Source organism: Petaurus breviceps, unplaced genomic scaffold, assembly GCF_028583685.1.
Source record: "Petaurus breviceps papuanus isolate PSGF00001 unplaced genomic scaffold, PetGlider_PUasm1.0 225, whole genome shotgun sequence".
NCBI classification, from domain to species: Eukaryota; Metazoa; Chordata; class Mammalia; order Diprotodontia; family Petauridae; genus Petaurus; species Petaurus breviceps.
In genome coordinates this window covers 13,868,165-13,888,693 of record NW_027185889.1, presented here as the reverse complement: position 1 = coordinate 13,888,693, position 20,529 = coordinate 13,868,165, and the positions used below count along the sequence as shown (strand labels likewise).

General features: G+C 40.7%; 1 protein-coding gene across 1 annotated transcript in view; it reads left to right on the top strand.

Annotated features, from left to right (window-relative positions):
• The first annotated feature begins 1,988 nt into the window (after nt 1-1,988).
• Nucleotides 1,989-20,529, top strand: part of UBE2N (ubiquitin conjugating enzyme E2 N) — a 161,855-nt gene continuing 143,314 nt past the window's right edge. The window contains exon 1 of the mRNA XM_069095169.1: nt 1,989-2,001. The gene's annotated coding sequence lies outside the window, so the exon portion shown is untranslated. The remainder of the gene's footprint in view (nt 2,002-20,529) is intronic.

The following is a 20,529-nucleotide window of genomic DNA, read 5'->3' as shown; positions in this document are numbered from 1 at the left end:
AGTGAATAGAGCACCAACCCTGAAGTCAGGAGGTCCTGAGTTTAAATCTGGCCTTAGACACTTAACACTTACTAGCCACGTGACCTTGGGCAAGTCACTTAACCCCAATTGCCCCTCCAAAAAAAAAAGATAAAAGATGAGCATTCATTAACAAAACAAGATTCAGGAATGTAACTTATAAATACTGCTACAGTCATCTGGAAGACTACTTGAATTTCATTAGAACATAAAGCAATTTGCCAGTGGGTGAACTAGATTACCTCTTCAGTCTCTCCCATCTCTATCTACATCAGTGCCCTTTTGATGATTAGAAGGCATCAGAAGAACCGAGATGTGGATTAGAGAGAGGAAGGACTAAAGTCAAGGGAACCATTTAAGAATGTACATACAGGCCAGTTGACAGGCAATGGCAGCTTGAACTAGGGTAGTGGCAGTGTGAGTAGAAAAGGAGACTGAGATGTAGGGACAGAATGGATAGAACCCAGCTGTTGGTTGATTGTATTTTCCAGGGCAGATGGTTAGAAGGAGAGTGGGGAGGGCCAGAGGAGAGAAGTAAAAATCAAAGGTGATTGAGGGGATGAGAACATAATTAATATAAACAGAGAAATTTGGGGGATGGGTTGATTAAGGGGGAGGGAAGATAATGAATTCCATTTTAGATGTGTTGAAGTACCAGCAAATAAAGGAGCTGTCCAGCAGACTGTTGGAGAGATGTTAAGAGTGGAGCTCTGGGGAGATACTGGTAATGGATAGATAGAGAGCTATACAACAGACTAGTTTTAAGTTCAACATAGGAAAATTGATAAAATCACCAAAGGAGAGAATGGAAAAAGAGAAAAGATTCAAGGGAGACTCACAAGCTTAGAGAAAAGGAAAGGAATAACAAACCAGTAATGAAAACTAAAAATGGAGTGGTCAGACAGGTAAGGGGAGCCCTAGGAGAGAGTGGTGCCACCCAAACCAAGAGAGGAGGGGATATCCAAACAGAAGGAATAGTCAACAGGGTGGAAAGCTTCTCAATCATTAAGGGGAGGAGGACTGATTGATCTCCAAGGGGCAGTGACCCATAACACCTACATGAGCTTTAGTTTTTCCTCTCTCTATTAATTAGTTAATGATTTACAAAGCACTTCAGTGCTCAAGTGATATTTAATTAATCCTGCTAGGAGTCCTCCTCTCTTTCAGGTAACTTCACATTTTAATATTCTCTCATGGGGCATTCATCCATTCAAAAGTTTTGATTGAGTATCTTCTATGTGCCAGGCACTGTGATAAGTGCTTGGGGTAATAAAGACAAAACCTGAGCACTCCTTTCCCTTAGGCAGCTTATATTCTATTAGGAGAAAATAACATGTTCACAGATAGGTAAATACAAACTACATACCAAGTGAATTCAAACTAATTGGGGGGTGGGGAGGGGAAGTTGACAAGACCAGAGTAGGCTCTGGGGAAGAGATGGCATTTGGGCTGAGCCTTGAAGCACTCATACCCCAAACCACTGGCCAATTTTTACATCTCTCCAAGGTGGTAAACATGGCAAAGCAGATGACTGTCTTCTGGGCAGTGAGCATCTTCAGACATAAAAGAAAGCAGTGGTGTGGCTTGTTTTTTCACTCCTACTCAGGAAATCCAGGAGGCGGAGCATTCCAGGCATGGGGGACAGTCTGCAAAGACCCAGGGAGGAGATTTGGAATGCCACTTGGGAATAGCAATTAGACCATTTTGACTGGCACATGATGGGGAATACCTGGAAAGGTGGGACAGGGCCAGTCTGTGAAGGGGTTTAAATGCCAAACAGAAGAAATTTGCATTTTATCTTGGTGTATAGGGAGCTACAGAAGCTTCTGGAGCAGGATTACACTTGCAGATTCTCCCCAAGATCAATAGTCACTGTACCCCACTAGAATTCTGGAAGTAAACAGTTGATAAAAAGGCTTCCATCTTTATTGTAATGAACAGTTCTTGAAATTTACATCACAGTGGATACCGAAGTACATGGGGTATTCACCCCAACCTCTACAATGTGACAACTGACACCATTAATAGACCTGTGCTTGGGGCAGTTCTGAGTCATGCTTAGGTTTCAAGGGAAGTTCAGAGAGGTCAAGGGTTGTTATTGATAGTGCAGTAAACAAAACAGGCAGAATTAAACCTGTAGGTACATAGTGAAGTTCAACTTCTGACTGAGCTGGGAAATTCTGAGAAAGTTCAGAAGCAGTTGAACCACCTCGCTTCCAGCAATCAACAGGGATGACTCACTTTAACCAAAAGAGCACAGGCTATCTGGAAAAGCAAAATGTCAGAGCTGCCTAGAAGATGCTGGCTCTGGAAGCAGCACTCACCCCAAACCACAGGCCAAGTGTTACATCTCTCCAAGGTGGTGAACATGGCAGAGCAGATGACTGTCTTCTGGGCAGTGAGCATTTTCAAACATAAAAGAAAGCAGTGGTGTGGCTTGTTTTTTCACTCCTTCTCTTACCTGATACCCACTCTCACTCCACCTAATAAATCCCTGAGCTTCTGGCAAAGCCCAGCTCAGGTGTGACTTCCCACACCGGACCTGAACTAAGCCTCCTAGTTATTCGCACTCTCACCTGTCTGGGCTGCCATTCTCTGCATCTGGTGCAATGCATCCAAACAAAACAATCCGTTGAATAAAAATACATTCAAATATCCCCTCCCCCAAGTAAAAGCAGTTCCCAAGACACTTAGAAATACAAGAAAATTTAAATGACCTCATCAGTCCTTAACAATTCACTTCGATTCTTCTTGGCTTGGTCCTATTGATCCACCAGTGAAGGAGGAGGAAGGAGTGTGTGTCCAAATTTAACCTCACCCACACGGGGCCATACCACTGCTTCTGGGCTCCCTGTAGTCTGGGCTGGAACACTCTCCTGAGTTCCCTCAGTAGAGTGTAGGTTCTGGGACGGCAGGGACCCTGGCATTTGCTCTTCATTGTGCCTCCAGCACCTAGTCTGGCATTTTGTACAGTACCTGTTGAATAAGATCTCAGTGACTTACCTCAGGGAGATAAGTTACAGAAGGCATAATTATTCCCATTTCATACAATATTTGTGGAATAAGATCTCAGTGAATTAGCTCAGTAAGATAAGTTACAGAAGGCATCATCTCCATTTTTACACATGAAGAAACTGAAGGCAAAGAAGGTAATCCTGGATCTTAGTGTTTTCATTATCCTCAGAGTAACAACTCACATTCAAGTAGCTCTTTAACATTTACAACAAGCTTGTGGAGTATATAGGATGAGTTTTACTATCTCCTTTTTATAAGTGAGGAAACAGGTCCAGAAGACACTCCATCTCTCAGCTCCAGGCATTTTCTCTGACTGTTCCATGAACTAGACACTACATCTCTTGGATCCAGGCATTTTCTCTGGCTGTCCCCATGCCTGGAACACTCTCCTTCCTCCCTTCCAACTACTGGCCTTCTTGGCTTCCTTTTAGTCCCAACTAAATCCTAGCTTCTACAGGAAGCCTTTTGCGGTCTCTCGTAATTCCAGTATCCAGTATATGTCTTGCTTTGTATATATTTGTTTGTTTATCATCTCCTCCATTCAATTGTAAGCCCTTTGAGGGCACAAACTGCTTTTTGCCTCTTTTTGTATCCCTAGTATTTGGCATAGTGCCTGGAAAATAGCATTTAATATATGTTTATTGAATTGAATCAAACTGAATTTCCCTGTGTAACAACAATGCAATATTCACAATGCCTACGGTGATTATAAATATGCTGGTATAGTTATTAATCACAAAATGTAACAGGCTCTCTACATGGGGGACATAGCCAGAACATTTATTCAAATACCAGAAAGCTGAGTCCCCAAACCAAAAAGTCAGAGCTATCACAGTAACCAGGGAGTTGGCACACATAGTTAATGCAGTAAACACCCACATTCTCAAGCCCTCAAAACAAAACAGGTTCCCCCAAGCAAAGATCCTCCTCACTCAAGGTAACTGCTCAGCCTTCACGAAGCTCGCTCCCAGCAGCTCCAGTCCCCCACAGTTTCCATCCCTGGCAGTCCTCAGCAGGAGTCCTCAGCGGAAGTTCTGGCTGGCTTAAAAAAAGAAGTTTGCGTTGCCACTTCCAGTCACCTCACTGGCTCCAGCCTGGCCCCTACTCTGCTCTGGACTGTTCCTGCCCCACCCCTTCCTGCTACATCAGCAAGTTCAAGGGGCATGGAAGATATTCAAATCCCATTACCATTACACCCCAAAGCCACACAACTATGAATCTGAACACAGCTCTTCTTGTTCTAAAGTCAGTGTTCCCTCTTCTCCTCCATACCACACTGTCACTCATCTCTAAGATAACAGTGAAGTTACAGTATTTAGAGTCTAGTATATCAGTAGATATAACCAGGGGTTCAGTGAAGGTGACACTGGCTCCCAAGAAATGGTTAAATTTTCAGGGTGCCCATTTGCCCCTCAGAACATTGGAAAATGCTACAAATCAGGTCTTAATTTTTTGTTTGATTATCTAGACTTAGAAAAGTGATGGAGAAAATGTTAATGCAGATTTAACTTAAAAGTGTGTCCTCATTACATTCCCCACTCCCCCCCTCCAGAATGCCTGGTGTTAAACATTATTAGCATGCCACTGGTTAGAGCATTATAATGGCCTCTTTCCCCACCTCATTTGTGCTTAGAACCCTGAGAGGATGGAGGAGCCATACCCTGGGAACCTGACTCCTCAGGGCCAAGGAGAGTTGGGATGGGGACTCCCAGAGACTATATGGACTATAGGAAGGATTTCCTCTGGGATACTCACACACACAGCCCTTTGCATTTTCAAAGATTACCCACCCGAGATTTTGTTATTGGATACCATAAGATTTTAATTATTTTTTCTGTCTTTTATTATAAATTAATGAGTCAGTTTTCAGGTGTGTTTCATTAAAGCTCTTTGGAGACAACCTTTGCCTATTTGAATGCTCATGTACTGATATCTGTTTAAATGTAGTTTATAGCGTTACTTAGTTTACCAATAGACTCTGTTTAACTACGTTTCTTTATATATGAGATTATAACTGTTTACATTTGTTTAACTTTTATGACACTGAAGGAAGCATGGGATTATGAATCTCTCTCCTTTAACTTTTTTGGTTTAAGAAATATACAAGATTGTAATATGTAAAAAAAAAAAAAAAACATTCCTCTGTCACTCTGAAGCCTCATTAAAATAGAGGCAGCTGGATGTCCCAGTGGATGTTCCTGGACCTGCATCAGGAGACCTGACTTCAAATCCAGTCTCAGACGCTCACAGGCTGTGCAACCTTAAGCAAGTCATTTAACCCTTATCTGCCTCAGTTTCCTCATGTGTAAAAAGGAATAATAACAGCACTTACCTCCCAGGATTGTTGTGAGGATCCAGTGAAATTTCTTTTAAAGCGCTTAGCACAGTGCCTGGCATACAGTAGGTACTTAATAATTTTTTTTAAATCTAAGAAAAGATAAAGGGCTCTTAATCTGGGGTATGTCAACTTTTATTTTTTATTATTATTTTTTAAAGCAATTGGGGTTAAGTAACTTGCTCAGGGTTACATGGCCAGTTATTTTGTGTGGGTGTTAAGTGTGCATAGCAAAGGCAGGAAAGTGGTGGGAGAAGGGCTGAGGCCAATCTTGGCTTCATCCAGTCTTCTGTTCTTACCTCTAGTTTCACTTACACATCAGTGAAGAAAGGTCTTGGGAGCAAGGGTTGCCTCTTGACCCAAACCCTAGACAGTTACTGTGAGGGTTGTTTTTTTTTTGAGGGGGTAAAGAGTAGATTCATCAAAATGTATTTCAGGAACCCAAAGTAATAGTCAAAGATTTAAAAGGTATTAACAGTCATTTTCTATCCCCAAGTCAGAGAGTTGTCTGGGATTAAGGACCTCAGGCCCTAAGCAGGACTTTTTGTAGTTGTAAAGATTTGTAGACAAAGTCGATGCCTATGGATTGAGGAACAGCTCAACAAATTCTGATACACAGATGCAAAAGGATATTACTATGATGTAAAGAAACAATGAACATGACAAATACAAAGGAGCATGGGAAGACTAACACAAACTAATGCAAAGTGAAGAAAGCAGAATCAGGAAAACAGTGTAAAACAAGGATTACTTTAGTATGCCAAGGCACACACACACACACACACACACACACATATATATACATACATGTACATATATATATATATTTGCTGATCTTTTTCTATTTTTTAAAAAATTGTTACAAGAGATGACTCTCTGGAAGGGAGAGGAAAAGGAAAAGATACAAAGGGAAAACTAGACAAAGCAAGAATAAAATACACGTATCTTACTACTCATAGAAAGGCTTGGAAGAAAGGCCTTGCAAGGGGGCCCAGGTCATTAAAGAATAAAAGTTAAAAGAAAAAAAAACCTTTTCTTTTTCTTTTAAAAGTACCAAGAATGAAAGAAAAACTGTCCTGCTTCTCTCTTCTTGGTTCCCTCAAAACTGGCATTTATTGGGTGCCCCTCCTATACAAAGGAGAAGGAGACTTTTGAGAGACAAGAATTAGGCTCCAGGGGCAGCCAGGTGGCACAGTGAGTAAGAGCGCCAGCCCCAGAGTCAGGAGACCTGGGATCGGTTCCAGCCTCAGATACTTGGCACCCACACAAAAATAACTGACCATGTAACCTTGAGCAAGTTACTTAACCCTTTTTGCTTTAAAAAAAAAAAAAGAATTAGGCTCCAATTTAAAAACAAAACAAAAAACTGAACAAACAAAAGATACCTGGAGGTTCCTGGAGACCCTGCCTCACCTGCCTGCTGCCAGCAAAGGACAACATGATAGTGGGTACTTAGAGTGATGTGATTCTCTCCAGCTCCTCTGTGGGGATCAAGTTAAATAGTCCCCAAGTGTAAACACATGAGGCAAAGAGAAAACAAATAATATTTTCTCCCCAATGGGATTGGCTCATCCCTCCAAGTGGAGTCAGGTGAGGAGCCCTTGAAGGTTTTCATTAAATCAGTCCCCAACATAAAACAAAGTTGCTTGTTTACCAACCCCTGACATTTGCTTGTCTTTCTCTGCCCCATTGTGAATTCTCAGTAACATGGGCAGGACTGCTTCCCGGGGAAAAGAGCCAAGAATGGTTCCTTCACCTCATGTTCTTGCACTGATGACCAAAGTGTAAAAATGGTGGCAGCAGAAAACCAGCTGGCAGTAAGGACGGAGGGCATTCCAGACATGGGGCACTGCCTGGACAAAGGTACAGCAAGTAAACCCTTTGACAGCAAGTAAACCCAGGAAGGCAGTCATAGACTTCTGAAAAGTGAGTTTTAAAAATTGGCTTGCTTCTAACAACTTTTTCTACAAGTCAAAGCTAACAAACAACTCAGTTTTATAGCAAACATTATACTTCATGATCATAGTGCTTTACAATTGGAGTCCTGGTTGGCAGTAAGGTGGGGTTTTTTTTTTCTTTGTTTTTTCAACATTAGAAAAGTTTCAGGGGCAGCTAGGTGGCACAGTGAGTAGAGTGCCGGCGCCGGAGTCAGGAGGACCTGAGTTCGGATCCAGCCTCAGACACTTAACACACACACAAAAAAAAAAAACCTAGCCGTGGGACCTTGGGCAAGTTACTTAACCCCAATTGCCCTCCAAAAATCAAAAAGAAAAGAAAAGAAAAGTTTCAATGTTGACTTGGAATCAGGAGACTAGACCCTACCAGTAATTTACTGTCTTTGGGCAAGTTGCCTCACCTCCAAGAGTCTTATTTTCCTCATCTATAACATAGGAAAGGAGAGGGAAATATGCATTTATTAATCACCTTTGTTCTTGAAAAGGACTGTGACATCAGGGAGGTGATGCCAAATGAATTGTATTTAAGTTAAGGAAGGCTGTGCAAAGTCACCAATCTCACTCTCTCCTCCAGAGCTGTCTGGGTCCAGTGGCAAGACATAGGTCAGGACAATTGGCAATGGTCCAGGATGCAGTGGGAGACCTTGGCCTTCTTAAGCTAAGGTCCTTCCTGGGTCTCAGTTTGTCTGAGGCAATGCCCATTCAGTGATTAAAGTTAGGTAAGAAATGAGGCAAAGAATGGCTTCTTTTACCCACTTAAAAAAAAAACCAACCTGGGAGGGGAAGACCCTCAGGGTTTCTGGCCAAGACCGAAACAACTGCTATTAACGTTCACTCTGAGCCTCAAAGCCTAAAGGGTAACCAAATGGGACTTGGGCTGAGGCCAATTATTGGCCAGTCAAAGAGAGCCAAAATGCTTTGGGTTTAAAGCTTGGTCCTTAAAAAAGAAATCTAACCTGTAACCCCCCCCAAGATATCTTGGGAGATTTCAGCCAACAAAATTCATATTCCTTTGGGCAGAGCACTTGTAGGTGAGGGGGAGAGGAGGGAGGGAGAGAAGGAGGGAAGGCATTGTACCAGGCACTGTGCTAAGTGCTTTATAAATATTACCTAATTTGATACTTACAACATCCCTTGGAGGTTGGAGCTACCTTAGAGGTAGCTGCTGTTATAATGATTTTCATTTTATAGTTGATGAAACTGAGGCAGACAGAGATTAAGTGACTCATCCAGGTTCATAAGTGTTGAGGTTCAATTTGAACTCAGATTTTTCTGACTCCAGGCCCAACATTATGGCGCCACCTGGCAGCCTGTAATACAGAGACAATTCAATTCAACAATGACCATTTCTTACATCCATTATGTGCCAGGAACGAAGTAGAATGGAAAGAGAACCAGCCCTTGAGTCTAGAAGACCAAGGTTCAAAACCAGCTTCTGCTAAATAACTTGGTAGCTCATTGCCCTGGACAACTCTCTTACTCTTAAGCAGCTGAATACTTCTGCTGATCTGTGTTGGTAGAGGGAGTTTTCTTACCAAGAATTCCCTACTCTAATGAAATGATAGGTCTGAAGTCCCTCCTTCCTTCCCTCCCAACTCCCAAATGCCAGGTACTGGGTTTATAGCTAACTGATTACTAGAGAAACAGAAGAAGGGGAGCACCTTAAGAATGGTAGGATCAGGATAATAGTACCTGGCATAAGGGTACCATAAGGAGAATGGCACAGGGGATAGAGGGCTGGTTATTGAAGCAGAAAGACCTGGGGTTAAGTCCTGCATTTGACACATAACACTGGCCTCCTGACTTCCTTAAAGTCCCCAATAAAACCCCATCCTTCACTGGAAGTCTTTCTTAATCCTTAATTCCAGTGCCTTCCCTCTGCTTCCCATTTATCCTGAATATAGCTCACTTTGTAAATATTTGTTTGGCATGCTGTCTCACCCTTTAGACTGTAAGCTCCTTGAGGGCAGGGACTGCCTTTTGTCTCGTTTGTATACTTAGCACAATGCCTGGCATGTAGTAGGTGCTTAATAAATATTTGCTGATTGATTGATTGATTGATACTAGCTCTGTGACTGTAGGTGAGTTCTTTAACCTCTTGGTATACCACATAACTCTCCAAGCATACTGAGAGTGCTAAATCTGGAATCAAAAGACCTGGCGTCCAGTCTCAGGGTCTTGGTTTTCATATCTGTAAAATGAGAAGATTGGGCTAAGTGACTTCTTAAGGTCCCTTCCTGTCCTAAATCTAACCTTTTACTGGGGTGTTTTACATTAGACACCTGTGAGTCTGGCCTGGAATTCAGCTTGGGTTTTTGTTGTTGTTGTTTAGCTTTTAAATTAATAAGATTTCCCTCAACAGATGGAATGGCAGAAATCATTTTCTTTAATAATTTCCTGAGAATAAACGTTAAGTTGAATATAAAACAGGAGAATATGGGATCATAATTTAATGCTGGAAGGAACCTTCACACTTGCCTCAGTTTCTTCATCTGTAAAATGGGTGTGATGACAGCACTGACCTCATGGGGTTGTTGTGAAGGTCAAATGAGTTATTATATGTAAGTGCTTTGTAAACTTTAAAACATCATACAAATACTACCTACCAAAAATTACTGAGGACCACCCCCAAATTATTTTTGTCTATGTGGGTTATATCCAGGGAGTATGGTAGTAAATATTTAACAACAGGCTTTCCCCTCCAAAAAATAAACTGTATAAAGAACATACTTTTAAGTTTAATCTGCATTATTATTAACATCTCCATCACTTTCTTAAGTCTAAACAATCAAATAAACAATAAATCAAGACCTGATTTGTAGCTTCTACAGAATTTGAAAATTTAACAGTCAACTCTCAGGAGCTGGGTGGAGCTGGCTTCAGTAAACCCCTGGTAATATCTATCAAACGTACCATATTAGAAGTGAAAGCATCTTAGTATGATTGTGAAAATAGTTTTGACCTCAGTTGTTGTTGTTCAGTCATTTTTCAGTCATATCTGACTCTTTGTGACCATTTGGGGTTTTCTTGGCAAAAATACTGGAGTGGTTTGCCATTTCCTTCTCCAGCTCATTTTACATGTGAGGAAACTGAGGCAAACAGGGTTAGGTGACTTAACTAGGGTCACACAGCTAGTAAGTGTCTGAGCCCAGATTTGAACTCAGGTAGACTCATTTTCTTGACTCCTAGCCCCAACGATCTGTGGATTATAGCACTACCTAGTTGCCCTGTTTTGACTGCAAGAGACCTACTATAAATGGCTCCTAGATCACAGTTGGAAAACCACTGTGTTAGATAATAGTACAACGAGAAGGATTTGGAACTGCTGAGCGCGTCATTTATAGACCTGTAACAACTGATGAGGAGTTCTCCAGTGGAGTGTCCTAGAATCTGTCCTTGGTCCTGTTCTCTTTAGCATCTTTACTCAGTGATTTAAATGAAGGCATAGTTGGCATGCCCATCAAATCTGCAGATGACAAAAGGCTTGGGAAGGACAGATGACATAATGGATGATAGAGAGTAGAGACAAAAAGACACTGACAGATTAGATTATTGTGGGGATCTGCAAACTACAGCCAGCAGCCCTGTTTCTGTACAGCCCCGGGGTTAAGAATGGTTTTTACATTTTAAAATACTTTGTTTTAAAATGTAAAAACCATTCTTAGCTCATGGGGCTTCACAAAAAAAAAGGCAGTCTGTCCATCCCTGGAGAATGATGCATCAAACTGGATAAGATGAAATTTAATGAGGATAAATGTTAAGTTCTACATTTGGGTTTAAAAAATAATTTTCAGAAGAGCTCCAACCAGACAGTGGAGAGAAAGATCATGCTCCTCAACATACCCTTCATGAATAGGGGGAAGAGAACAAGCATTTAGGAAACACCTACAAGACACCCTCTACAAAAAAAAAATCATTTGATAGATAAAATATAATACTTTTTTTAAAAAAGAAGGAGCAAGATTAAGATAAACAAGGGACGTTAAAAAATAGCCTCTGGGATAAGAAATAGGAAAGCAGAAGGAAATGAAAGAACAGCAGGGGAAAAAAAGCCCTTTTGATTGAGGAACAAATTAAAAGAATCTAAATTGGAATCTCATCAAAATAAGAAGAAAAACAACAACACCAACGACACGTAAAACAACATGTCAGCAACGGCCTGGAAATAAAGTAGAACTAAAGGACAAAAAAGCAGACAGTGACAGTACAGATCACAACACCCATTCAGCGGGACTCTCAGTCATGTTGTTCTATCAGGGTGCTATAGTGCCCAAGGCATCCACCAAATACAACCAAGAGCCTTCCTCTCATCCTCTTGGTACTGAGTAGATGCCAATGGAGAATTCCATTGGTCATCTTACTCTCTCATTATGTGGTCAGCTGATCTTCCCTGCCCCCTCCCTGCCCTGCTGCAGATACCCAGATAGAAATTTCTCTCTCCATTCCACATGGCTTCTATTCTGCAAATCTTCATTTGGAATGTATTACAGCCTGCTCATGCCTACCATGCTTCCCCTGCTATCCTATGGGTGACCCTCAACATTAAATTCATTGGACACTGGTATTCATTCTATAGGGCAGCTAGCTGGTGCAGTAAGTAGAGTGCAGGGAATTCAAGAAGACCTGAGTTCAAATCCAACCTCAGACACTAAACTTTGTGACCCCATTCAAGTCACTTAACCCTGTTTGCTTCAGTTTTTTCATCTGTAAAATGACCTGGAGAAGGAAATGGCAAACCATTTCAATATCTTTGCCAAGAAAACCCCCAAATGGGTCATGAACAGTTGGACATGACTAAAAAAATGACTGAACAACAATAATTCATTCTATACCTAAGATCCAGCCAAAATTACAAACATTTAGTTGTTAAAAAGTTCATCCTTTGAATCTATGAAGTGCCCATTTCAAATGATAGACCATATGAAGATTTGGGAGCTGAAGTGGAGGGTTGGGGGGGAGGGCATTGATACTTACTCATGATTAGCTTAAAAAGAAATGCCACTAAAGTTTAGAGTCATTAAAAGAACTGAACGATTCTCAAAGGCAAACCAGCTCACTCTCCTACTCCTGGTCAACTCTGAGCCCAGCTTAGTATACTTTCTCAGTCTGCCCATGATATATCTAGTCAATACTAACTAAATATTTGTAGAATTCATTAATTAGCAACAGAGCCTTACTATAAGCAAAACACTGTGGTAGGCCCTGAAGTGTAGAGAAAGATAAGCATTAATTTTTTTCCATTAAATGAACATTTATTAAGTATTTCTTATATGCAGAGTATGGTGTTGAATGAGACATGGTCCTGGTCCCAATTATTAGTTTGGCAACAAAGGTAAGATACACACAAATAATTATAACATAAACAGAATGAGAGGCACCTAAGTGAAAACACAGGGTTATAGGATTCTTGAGGGAAAAAAAAGGAAAATTCTAATTACTGTTGGCTTCATGGAGATTAGATCTGAGCTGAGTCTTGAAATATGGGAGAATTTCATCACACAGAAGGAATGAGAGTGGTGGGGGGTGGGAAGTGGGGGCGAGGGGGAGCATGGGTAGGCTGGGGGGAGCACTCCAGTCACTGTGAAAGGTAGATGTGAGAAAGTATGAGAGTTTTCATAACAGGAGAAGAGTCCAGTTTGCCTGGAGTATGAAATGGAAGCAGAGGAGAAATGTGAGAATGCCTAGAAATGTAACCTAGGGTCTATTTGTGGAAGATTTGAATGCTAGGCTAAGTAGTCAAGTCAACATGCATTTATTAAACACCTACCATGTACCAGACATTATGCTAAATACTGGGGATATAAAACGCTATTGTTTTTAAAAAGTCACTGATCTCAAGGAAGTCACAGTCTAATGGGTACTTGAAACTCTCTGTCTCTTCTGTGACTTAATCTCTGTCTCTGTCTCTTCTTTCTCTCTCCTTCCTCTCACCTCCTTCTCCCCCTCTCCTCTTCTGTCCTATCTCTCCCTAACTTTCTGTCTGTATGTCTCTTGCACACACACACACACACACACACACACAGACTAAAAAATAATCCATGAGATAAAACACACATGTTCTCAGGGCCAGTCACTATATTATTTAGATATAGTTTGACCATCCTGGAGGTTACCTCACCTGGCAAGTATGTCAGAATTAGGAAACAAAATATTTCCAATTAATTTCCTTTCTTGTTGATAATGCTATGCATTGCTAGCAAGTTCCCATTTGCACTTGCAAAGCTTATAACTTCAAAGCAGCTTTATCAGTACAGGAAGGCACTGTTGGTTGGGAGTAGGAGGGGGGTGGAGGTGATGATCTGAAATAGTCACATAACAGGAAATCCTAAGCTCAGCTGTTTATAGTGAGAAATGAAGGAGACATAAAGAAACAGGGGAAGACAAAATTGATGCAAAGTGAAATACATAGAGGAAGGGAGAAAGGAAAAATTTTTAAGTGCTATATTCCAGGCACTTTGCTTCACAAATATTATCTCATTTGATCAGGGCCATCTGAAACAGAACCAGGAAAACAATTATACATGACTACAATAATGTAGATGGAAAGAGCAGCAATAATGAAACAATAAGAAACTGAATATTTCAAAAGGAAAATAAACAAGCTTGGCCTCAAAGAAGAGAAAAAAGAAATCGACCTACTTTCTGGGGGGCTGTGTGTATAATATTAAAAAAAAATTTCCCTATGTTGTTCTGCTGAGTTTTATAGACTTTGTTGTTTATTCCTTCCTCTTTTATTTTTTCATTATCTGAGATGGATCTAACGGAAGAGTTGGGTAGAGTGATGCAGTGGAAAATGAATGTTATAAAAATATCAATAAAAATTTATTTTTAAAAACCTAAAGGATTTTAAAGGAAACAGATTTTTGAAAGCATCCTATTAATGAATATTCAGCACACTCAGCTATTTGCTCTGATTTATTTAACAAGCAGGATAAGAGTACTGAAGCTGGTGTTAGGAAGATCTGAATTCAAAAACCACCAATGATACAGATGAACTCTGTGGGAGTCACATCCATGTTAAACCTCAGAGCTCTTCCTCCAAACAGTGGCCACATTAGTGGTTACCCTACCTCACAGGATTGTGTGAAGATCAAATGAGAAAGGGAAAGGATTTTGCAAATGTCCACTGTTACTACTGACATTATCTTATCATGATTATTATTATTTTATAATAGTAGCCATTTAATGGAGACATCCTTGGTAAGTGGTAAGTGGTAACTTGGGGTTCCTACCCCCTGGCAATTTCCTATAACTTTGGGGAGCTCAGATTTGGAGCAAGAAGCAAATAGCAAAGCAAAATCAGAGGCTGGGCAATAATTTAATTCTGAGGGGCAGCTAGGTAGCACAGTGAATAGAGCACTGGCCCTATTGACAGCAAGTAAAACTACATATGTATAATAATGCTCATAGGGGGCAGCTAGGTGGTGCAGTGAATAGAGCACCAGCCCTAGAGTCAGGAGGACGTGAGTTCAAATCGGGCCTCAGACACTTAACATAAAACTAGCCGTGAGACTTTGGGCAAGTCACTTAACCCCGATTGCCCTGCATTCCCCCCCTCCAAAAAAAAAATAATAACTTAATCCTGGGGGCTGAGGGTGTTTGTAAACCTGGTACTGAAAAAAAGTTCTGAGGCTCACATCCATCCATCCATCCATCCATCCATCCATCCATCCATCCATCCATCCATCTATATGACAGCTGTTGATCACTTTTACCTATGTCCATTGTTTTAAAAAAAAATGTGTTGGCCTTAAAGATTTCTGATAAAAATCTGACATCCAAAATCCATAAGTAAGTGATGCCTTTTATGAGTAAGATCCATGTCCCTATAGATAAAAGTAGTTAAAGGATTAGAATGGGTTGTTCTCCCCAATACAAATTAGAAATAACCACAGGACAGATTGCCCAAACTCTCTAATCATCAAAGAAATACAAATTTAAACATTTCAAAATACCATCATCCACCCATTATATTGGTAAAGATAGGTAAAAACAATAAAAATTCAATGCTGGTGAGACTATGGAGAAACAGGAATGCTATTGAATCACTGGGTGAGCACTGAAATGATGTTATCTTTTAGGAATTAAACAATAAAACTGTTCATACACTTTGACTCAATTCCACTACCAGGTCTGTGCCTTAAAGAGGTTACTTGATAGTATAATGCATACATACTTATATACACATGTAAAATTTTTAATGAAACTGGCAGATGTCAACTGTATCATTTCCATATATAAAGAACAGAAAATATTGCATAGGAGGCCATGATTTTCAATTAGATTCAGCTTTTTAAAAAGTATTAAATATATTTAATATGTTCATTCTAACACTATCTTGCTTTTCTACTCCTTTCTGACCTTCTTTTGTCTTCTGTGTATTTTGTAAATGCTACATTTTTTTTCCTTTTTCTTCTCTCATTTTCTGACATCATTATTACTTTTCTCCCCTCCTTAATTCCCCTCCCTCTCCCTCTTCCACAAATAAACTTCTTCCCTAGCAACAAATATGTATAGTCAGGCAAAACAGATCCACATATTGGCCTTATCAAAAACTATTTCTCATTTGGTGCCTCTAGTCTAGTTGTGTCAAACTCAAATAGAAATGGAAGGCTAAACAATAAACAAGGATCCCTATAGGCTACATATGACTGGGTTTTAAAATGTGATATTATCTATTTTTTATTGTATGTTTTACTTATTTTGTTCAATATTTCCCAGTTACATTTTCATCTGGTTTGGGTGACACTCAGGAGTGTTGTAGACCATACATTTGACACCTTTTATCTAGACTACCACTTCTTTTTCAAGAGGCAGGAAGTATGATCAATCTTCAGAAGTCCTAGTTGTTCATTACATTGACCAGGGGTCTAAAATCTTTCAAGTTATTTTCCTTTACAATGTTAGAACTATTAAATAGGGAGCCAAGATGGCGGAGTAGAAGCAAGACCTTCCCACGGCTCCGGCTTCCACCCTCCCCAATCCATGTAAAAAGGGGACTCTAAACAAACTTTGGAGCTGCAGAACCCACATAATGACACAGAGAAGCTAACCTCCCGCTGAGGACAGCCCGGCAGGCCGGCAGGAATCGGCCAGCACAACGCTCTGGGAGCCTAGCCCAGCACCATGCCAGGCTTTAGCCCCAGGGCGGGCCTGACCAGCTGCCTGCCAGAGGGACTCCAGATCAGCAGCAGCTGTGGCCGTTTCCAGATTTATCAATACATAGATGCGAAGGACAAGGTGAGAGGCCAGTGCAGTCTGGACTTTGGGACCAGTAAGTGGGAGTGCGTGGCTTTTACCCCCGGGGCGAGAAACCGCTGAGACGCCAGCACAGCCTGCCAGCGCCATGTGGCGGCTTCAGCTCCTGGCCTGCAGAGTGTAGGGGACCAAGCACCAGTCTGAGGGGTAATCGCTCTTGCTTTAACCTGCTTGGATCTGGATTGCAGTCTAGGGTGGAGGTCCTGGGGTATGTGTCCAGCTTGCCAGAGCGTGTGGAGACCTCAGAGAGGGCACCCATCTAATACCTCCAGCAGCTGAGAAAACCCCAGCATTTGGGACGAAAACTCCCCTGTCTGGTGGCAGAGTCCTACTGTGGCAAAAAGCCCAAAAGTCAAATAATTGAGTGGCAAAATGAGCAGGCAGAGGAAACAAAGCAGACAGAAGATTCCAACATTACACTCCTATTTTGGGGATAAGAAGGAGCAAGGCATGGAACAGGAGGAAAACAGTGAAGTCAGTACTCCTGCACCAAAAGCTTCAAAGGAAAATACAAGCTGGTTGCAGGCCATAGAGGACCTTAAGAAGCAGATAAGAGAAGTGGAGGAAAAATTGGGAAGAGAAATAAGAACAATGCAAGAAAATTATGAAATGAGAGTCAACAGCCTGACTGAAGAAAATAATACCTTAAAAAACAGACTGATTCAAATGGCAAAGGAGGCTCAAAAAGGCAATGAGGAGAAGAATGCCTTAAAAAGTCGAATTTACCAGATGGAAAAAGAATCTCAAAAGCTCACTGAGGAGAATCATTGCTTCAGAATTAGATTGGAGCAAATGGAAGCTAATGACTTTATGAGAAATCAAGATGCTGTCAAACAGATCCAAACAAATGAAAGAATAGAAGGCAATGTGAAATATCTCATGGGAAAAACCACTGACCTGGAAAATAGATCCAGGAGAGATAATTTTAAAATTATTGGACTACCTGAAAGCCATGAACAAAGTAAGAACCTAGAAAGCATCCTCCAGGAAGTTCTCAAAGAAAACTGTCCTGATGTTTTAGAACGAGAGGGCAAAATAGAGGTTGAAAGAATCCACCGATCACCTCCTGAAAAAGATCCCAAAAAGAAAACTCCTAGGAATATTATAGCCAGGTTCCGGAATTCCCAGATTAAGGAGAGAATATTACAAGCAGCCAGGAAGAAACAATTTGAATATTGTGGAAACACAATCAGGATAACCCAGGATCTGGCAGCTTCTACACTGAGGGATAGAAGGGCCTGGAATGTGATATTCCGGAGGGCACAGGAGCTGGGATTAAAACCAAGAGTCACCTACCCAGCCAAACTGAGTATCATGTTTCAGGGGAAAATATGATCATTCAGTGGAATAGAGGACTTAAAAGCATTCTTGCTGAAAAAACCAGAGTTGAATAGAAAATTTGACATTTAGATACAAGAAGCAAGAGAAGCATGAGAAGGTAAACAGGGAAAAGAAATCATAAGGAACCTATCAAAGTTGAACTATTTTTTTTTTAAGCACTCGGGGTTGGGTGACTTGCTCGGGGTTGCATGGCTAGTTGTTGTTTCTGGGTGTGGTGCTGGGTGTCTGGGCCTGGATTTGATCTGGGTCGTCCTGGCACTGGAGCTGGTGCTCTTGCTCGCTGAGCCACCTGGCCAAAGTTGAACTATTAACATTCCTACATGGAAAAACAATAATTGTAACTTATGAAACTTTTCTCAGTAGTTGAAGGGATTAGAAATATATATATGTCTTTATATGAGGGTATGCGGGCACATGAAAACATATGTGAATGTGTGTATATACTTTTACAGATATACATAGATAGGGGGCACAGGACCAATTTAACAGGAAGGGATGATACTTAAAAGGTGAAATTAAGAGGTGAGAGGAATATAATGAGAGGAGATGGGGAGAGATAGAGTGGGGTAAACTATCTCATACAGAAGAGGCAAGGGGAAATGGTTACAATGGAGGGGAAGAATAGGAAGGCAAAAGGGAATAGGTCAACCTTATTCCTATTGAATCTGGCCTGAGGAGGGAGGGAAATACACACTAAATAGGGGATCTCACCCTCCAGGAGAATAGGGGGGAAGGGGATGTGAGGGGGGATGATGGAAGGGAGGGCAGGCTGGGGGGGGAGGGAAGTTGGAAGCACCCCCTTTTGAAAAGGGACAGGATCAAAGTAGAGAATAGAACAAGTGGGAGGTGGGATAGGAGGGAGGGAAATATAGTCAGTCTTTTACAATACATCTACTACGTTATTGTTTTGCAATACAACCTATACTGAACTGCTTGTCTCCCCAGTGGGGATGGGTGGCAGGGGGGGAAAGGAATGAATCTGGAATTGAAAGTTTTAAAATCAAATATTCAAATATATATAAAAAAATAAAGAAGGTGCTATCTAGTTTCAGAGAAACAAATGATAGGGGGAAATAAGCAAAAAAAAAAAAAGAACTATTAAATAAATTGCTGTCCTGGTTCTGATTACTTTATTCTACATCTGTTCTTACAAGCCTTCTCAAGTTTCTGCAAATCTGTCCCTTTTGTTGTTTCTTATGGCATAGTAATATTCCATTACCTTCATATGCCATAATTTGTTCAGTCACTTCCTAATGGATAGGTACATCCTTTGTTTCCAATTCTTTTCTACCAATTGTAAGAGCTGCTAAAAATATTTTTGTACACATGCATTTTTCCTTCTTTCTTTGATCTCTTTGGGGTATAATCATTGTAGTGGTACTGCTGGGTCAAAGGTATGAATATTTTAGTGATTTTATTTTTTGGTTATAATACCAAATTATTTTCCAGAATGATTGGACCAATTCACAGCTCCACTAAGAGTGTCTTCTCCTCCTTCTTCTGCCAAATGGAAGGGTATAAAGTAGAATGTCTAAGCTGTTTCAATTTACATTTCTTTAATTATTAGTGATTTGGAGTACCTTTTCATATGGCTGTTGATAGCCTGGATTTCTCCTTTTGAGAATTGTCCATTCATATCCTTTGATCATTTATCTGTAGGGGAATGGCTTTTATTCTTATGTATTTAAATCAATTCTCTACATACCTTGGCTATCAGGACTTTATTAGAGGAGTTAGCTTTTTTCCCAGTTAATTGTTTCCCTTCTAATTTTAATTGTACTGATTTTTTTTTTGTACAAAACCTTTGCAATTTTATTTAATCAAATTTGTCCATTTTTTCTTCTGTGATTCTCTCCCTTGATTGATGTAGCTCCAATGCAATATTTGAAGTGACCATGATCGTGATAAAGACCATGACTATAAGTATCGCATGATGTTCAATCACAAAATATACCAAATTCTCCAGATAGAGAATAGAACTGAAGCATTTATTTAGACACCAGAAAACCAAATTCCAAAACCTGCAGGCCTATTCCATCATAGTACCAAAGATATTCAGAAGCCATAATAACACTAAGAGCCACAGCATCCTTTAGCCTTCCCACAAACCAATACAAGATCAATATTTACTCACAAAATTCTCTATCTCCTTGCCTGAGCTCCTCGGTCTTCCACTGTCTGGCTAGCTCTGACCAGCTTCCTGTAGGCTCTGCTTCCCTTCATCAGGGCTCCCTCCATGTGACTACATTCAGCCTATCAGGGACGGAGTTTATCTTCATAGCAGGGAAGCTTCCTGTGGGCTCTGCTGCACCCTTCAGCAAATTCCCTCCATCACAGGCTCTATGTGATTACATTCAGCCTATTAGGGGGCAGAGTTTACTTTCAAAGCAGGGGAGGTCCTCAAACTTCCCCCTAGGTCTATTAAGGGGCAGGGAAGATCTTCAAATTCCCATTCCCATTACAATTGGTTAAGAATTGTCTCCTATCTGTAATTGCAATAGGTAGTATTTTCCCTACTCCTCTGATTTGTTTATATGATCTTTATGATAAGGTCTCTAGGTTATGCATCAGTGTGAAGCTTTTTGTGATATATAGTGTGAAACATTT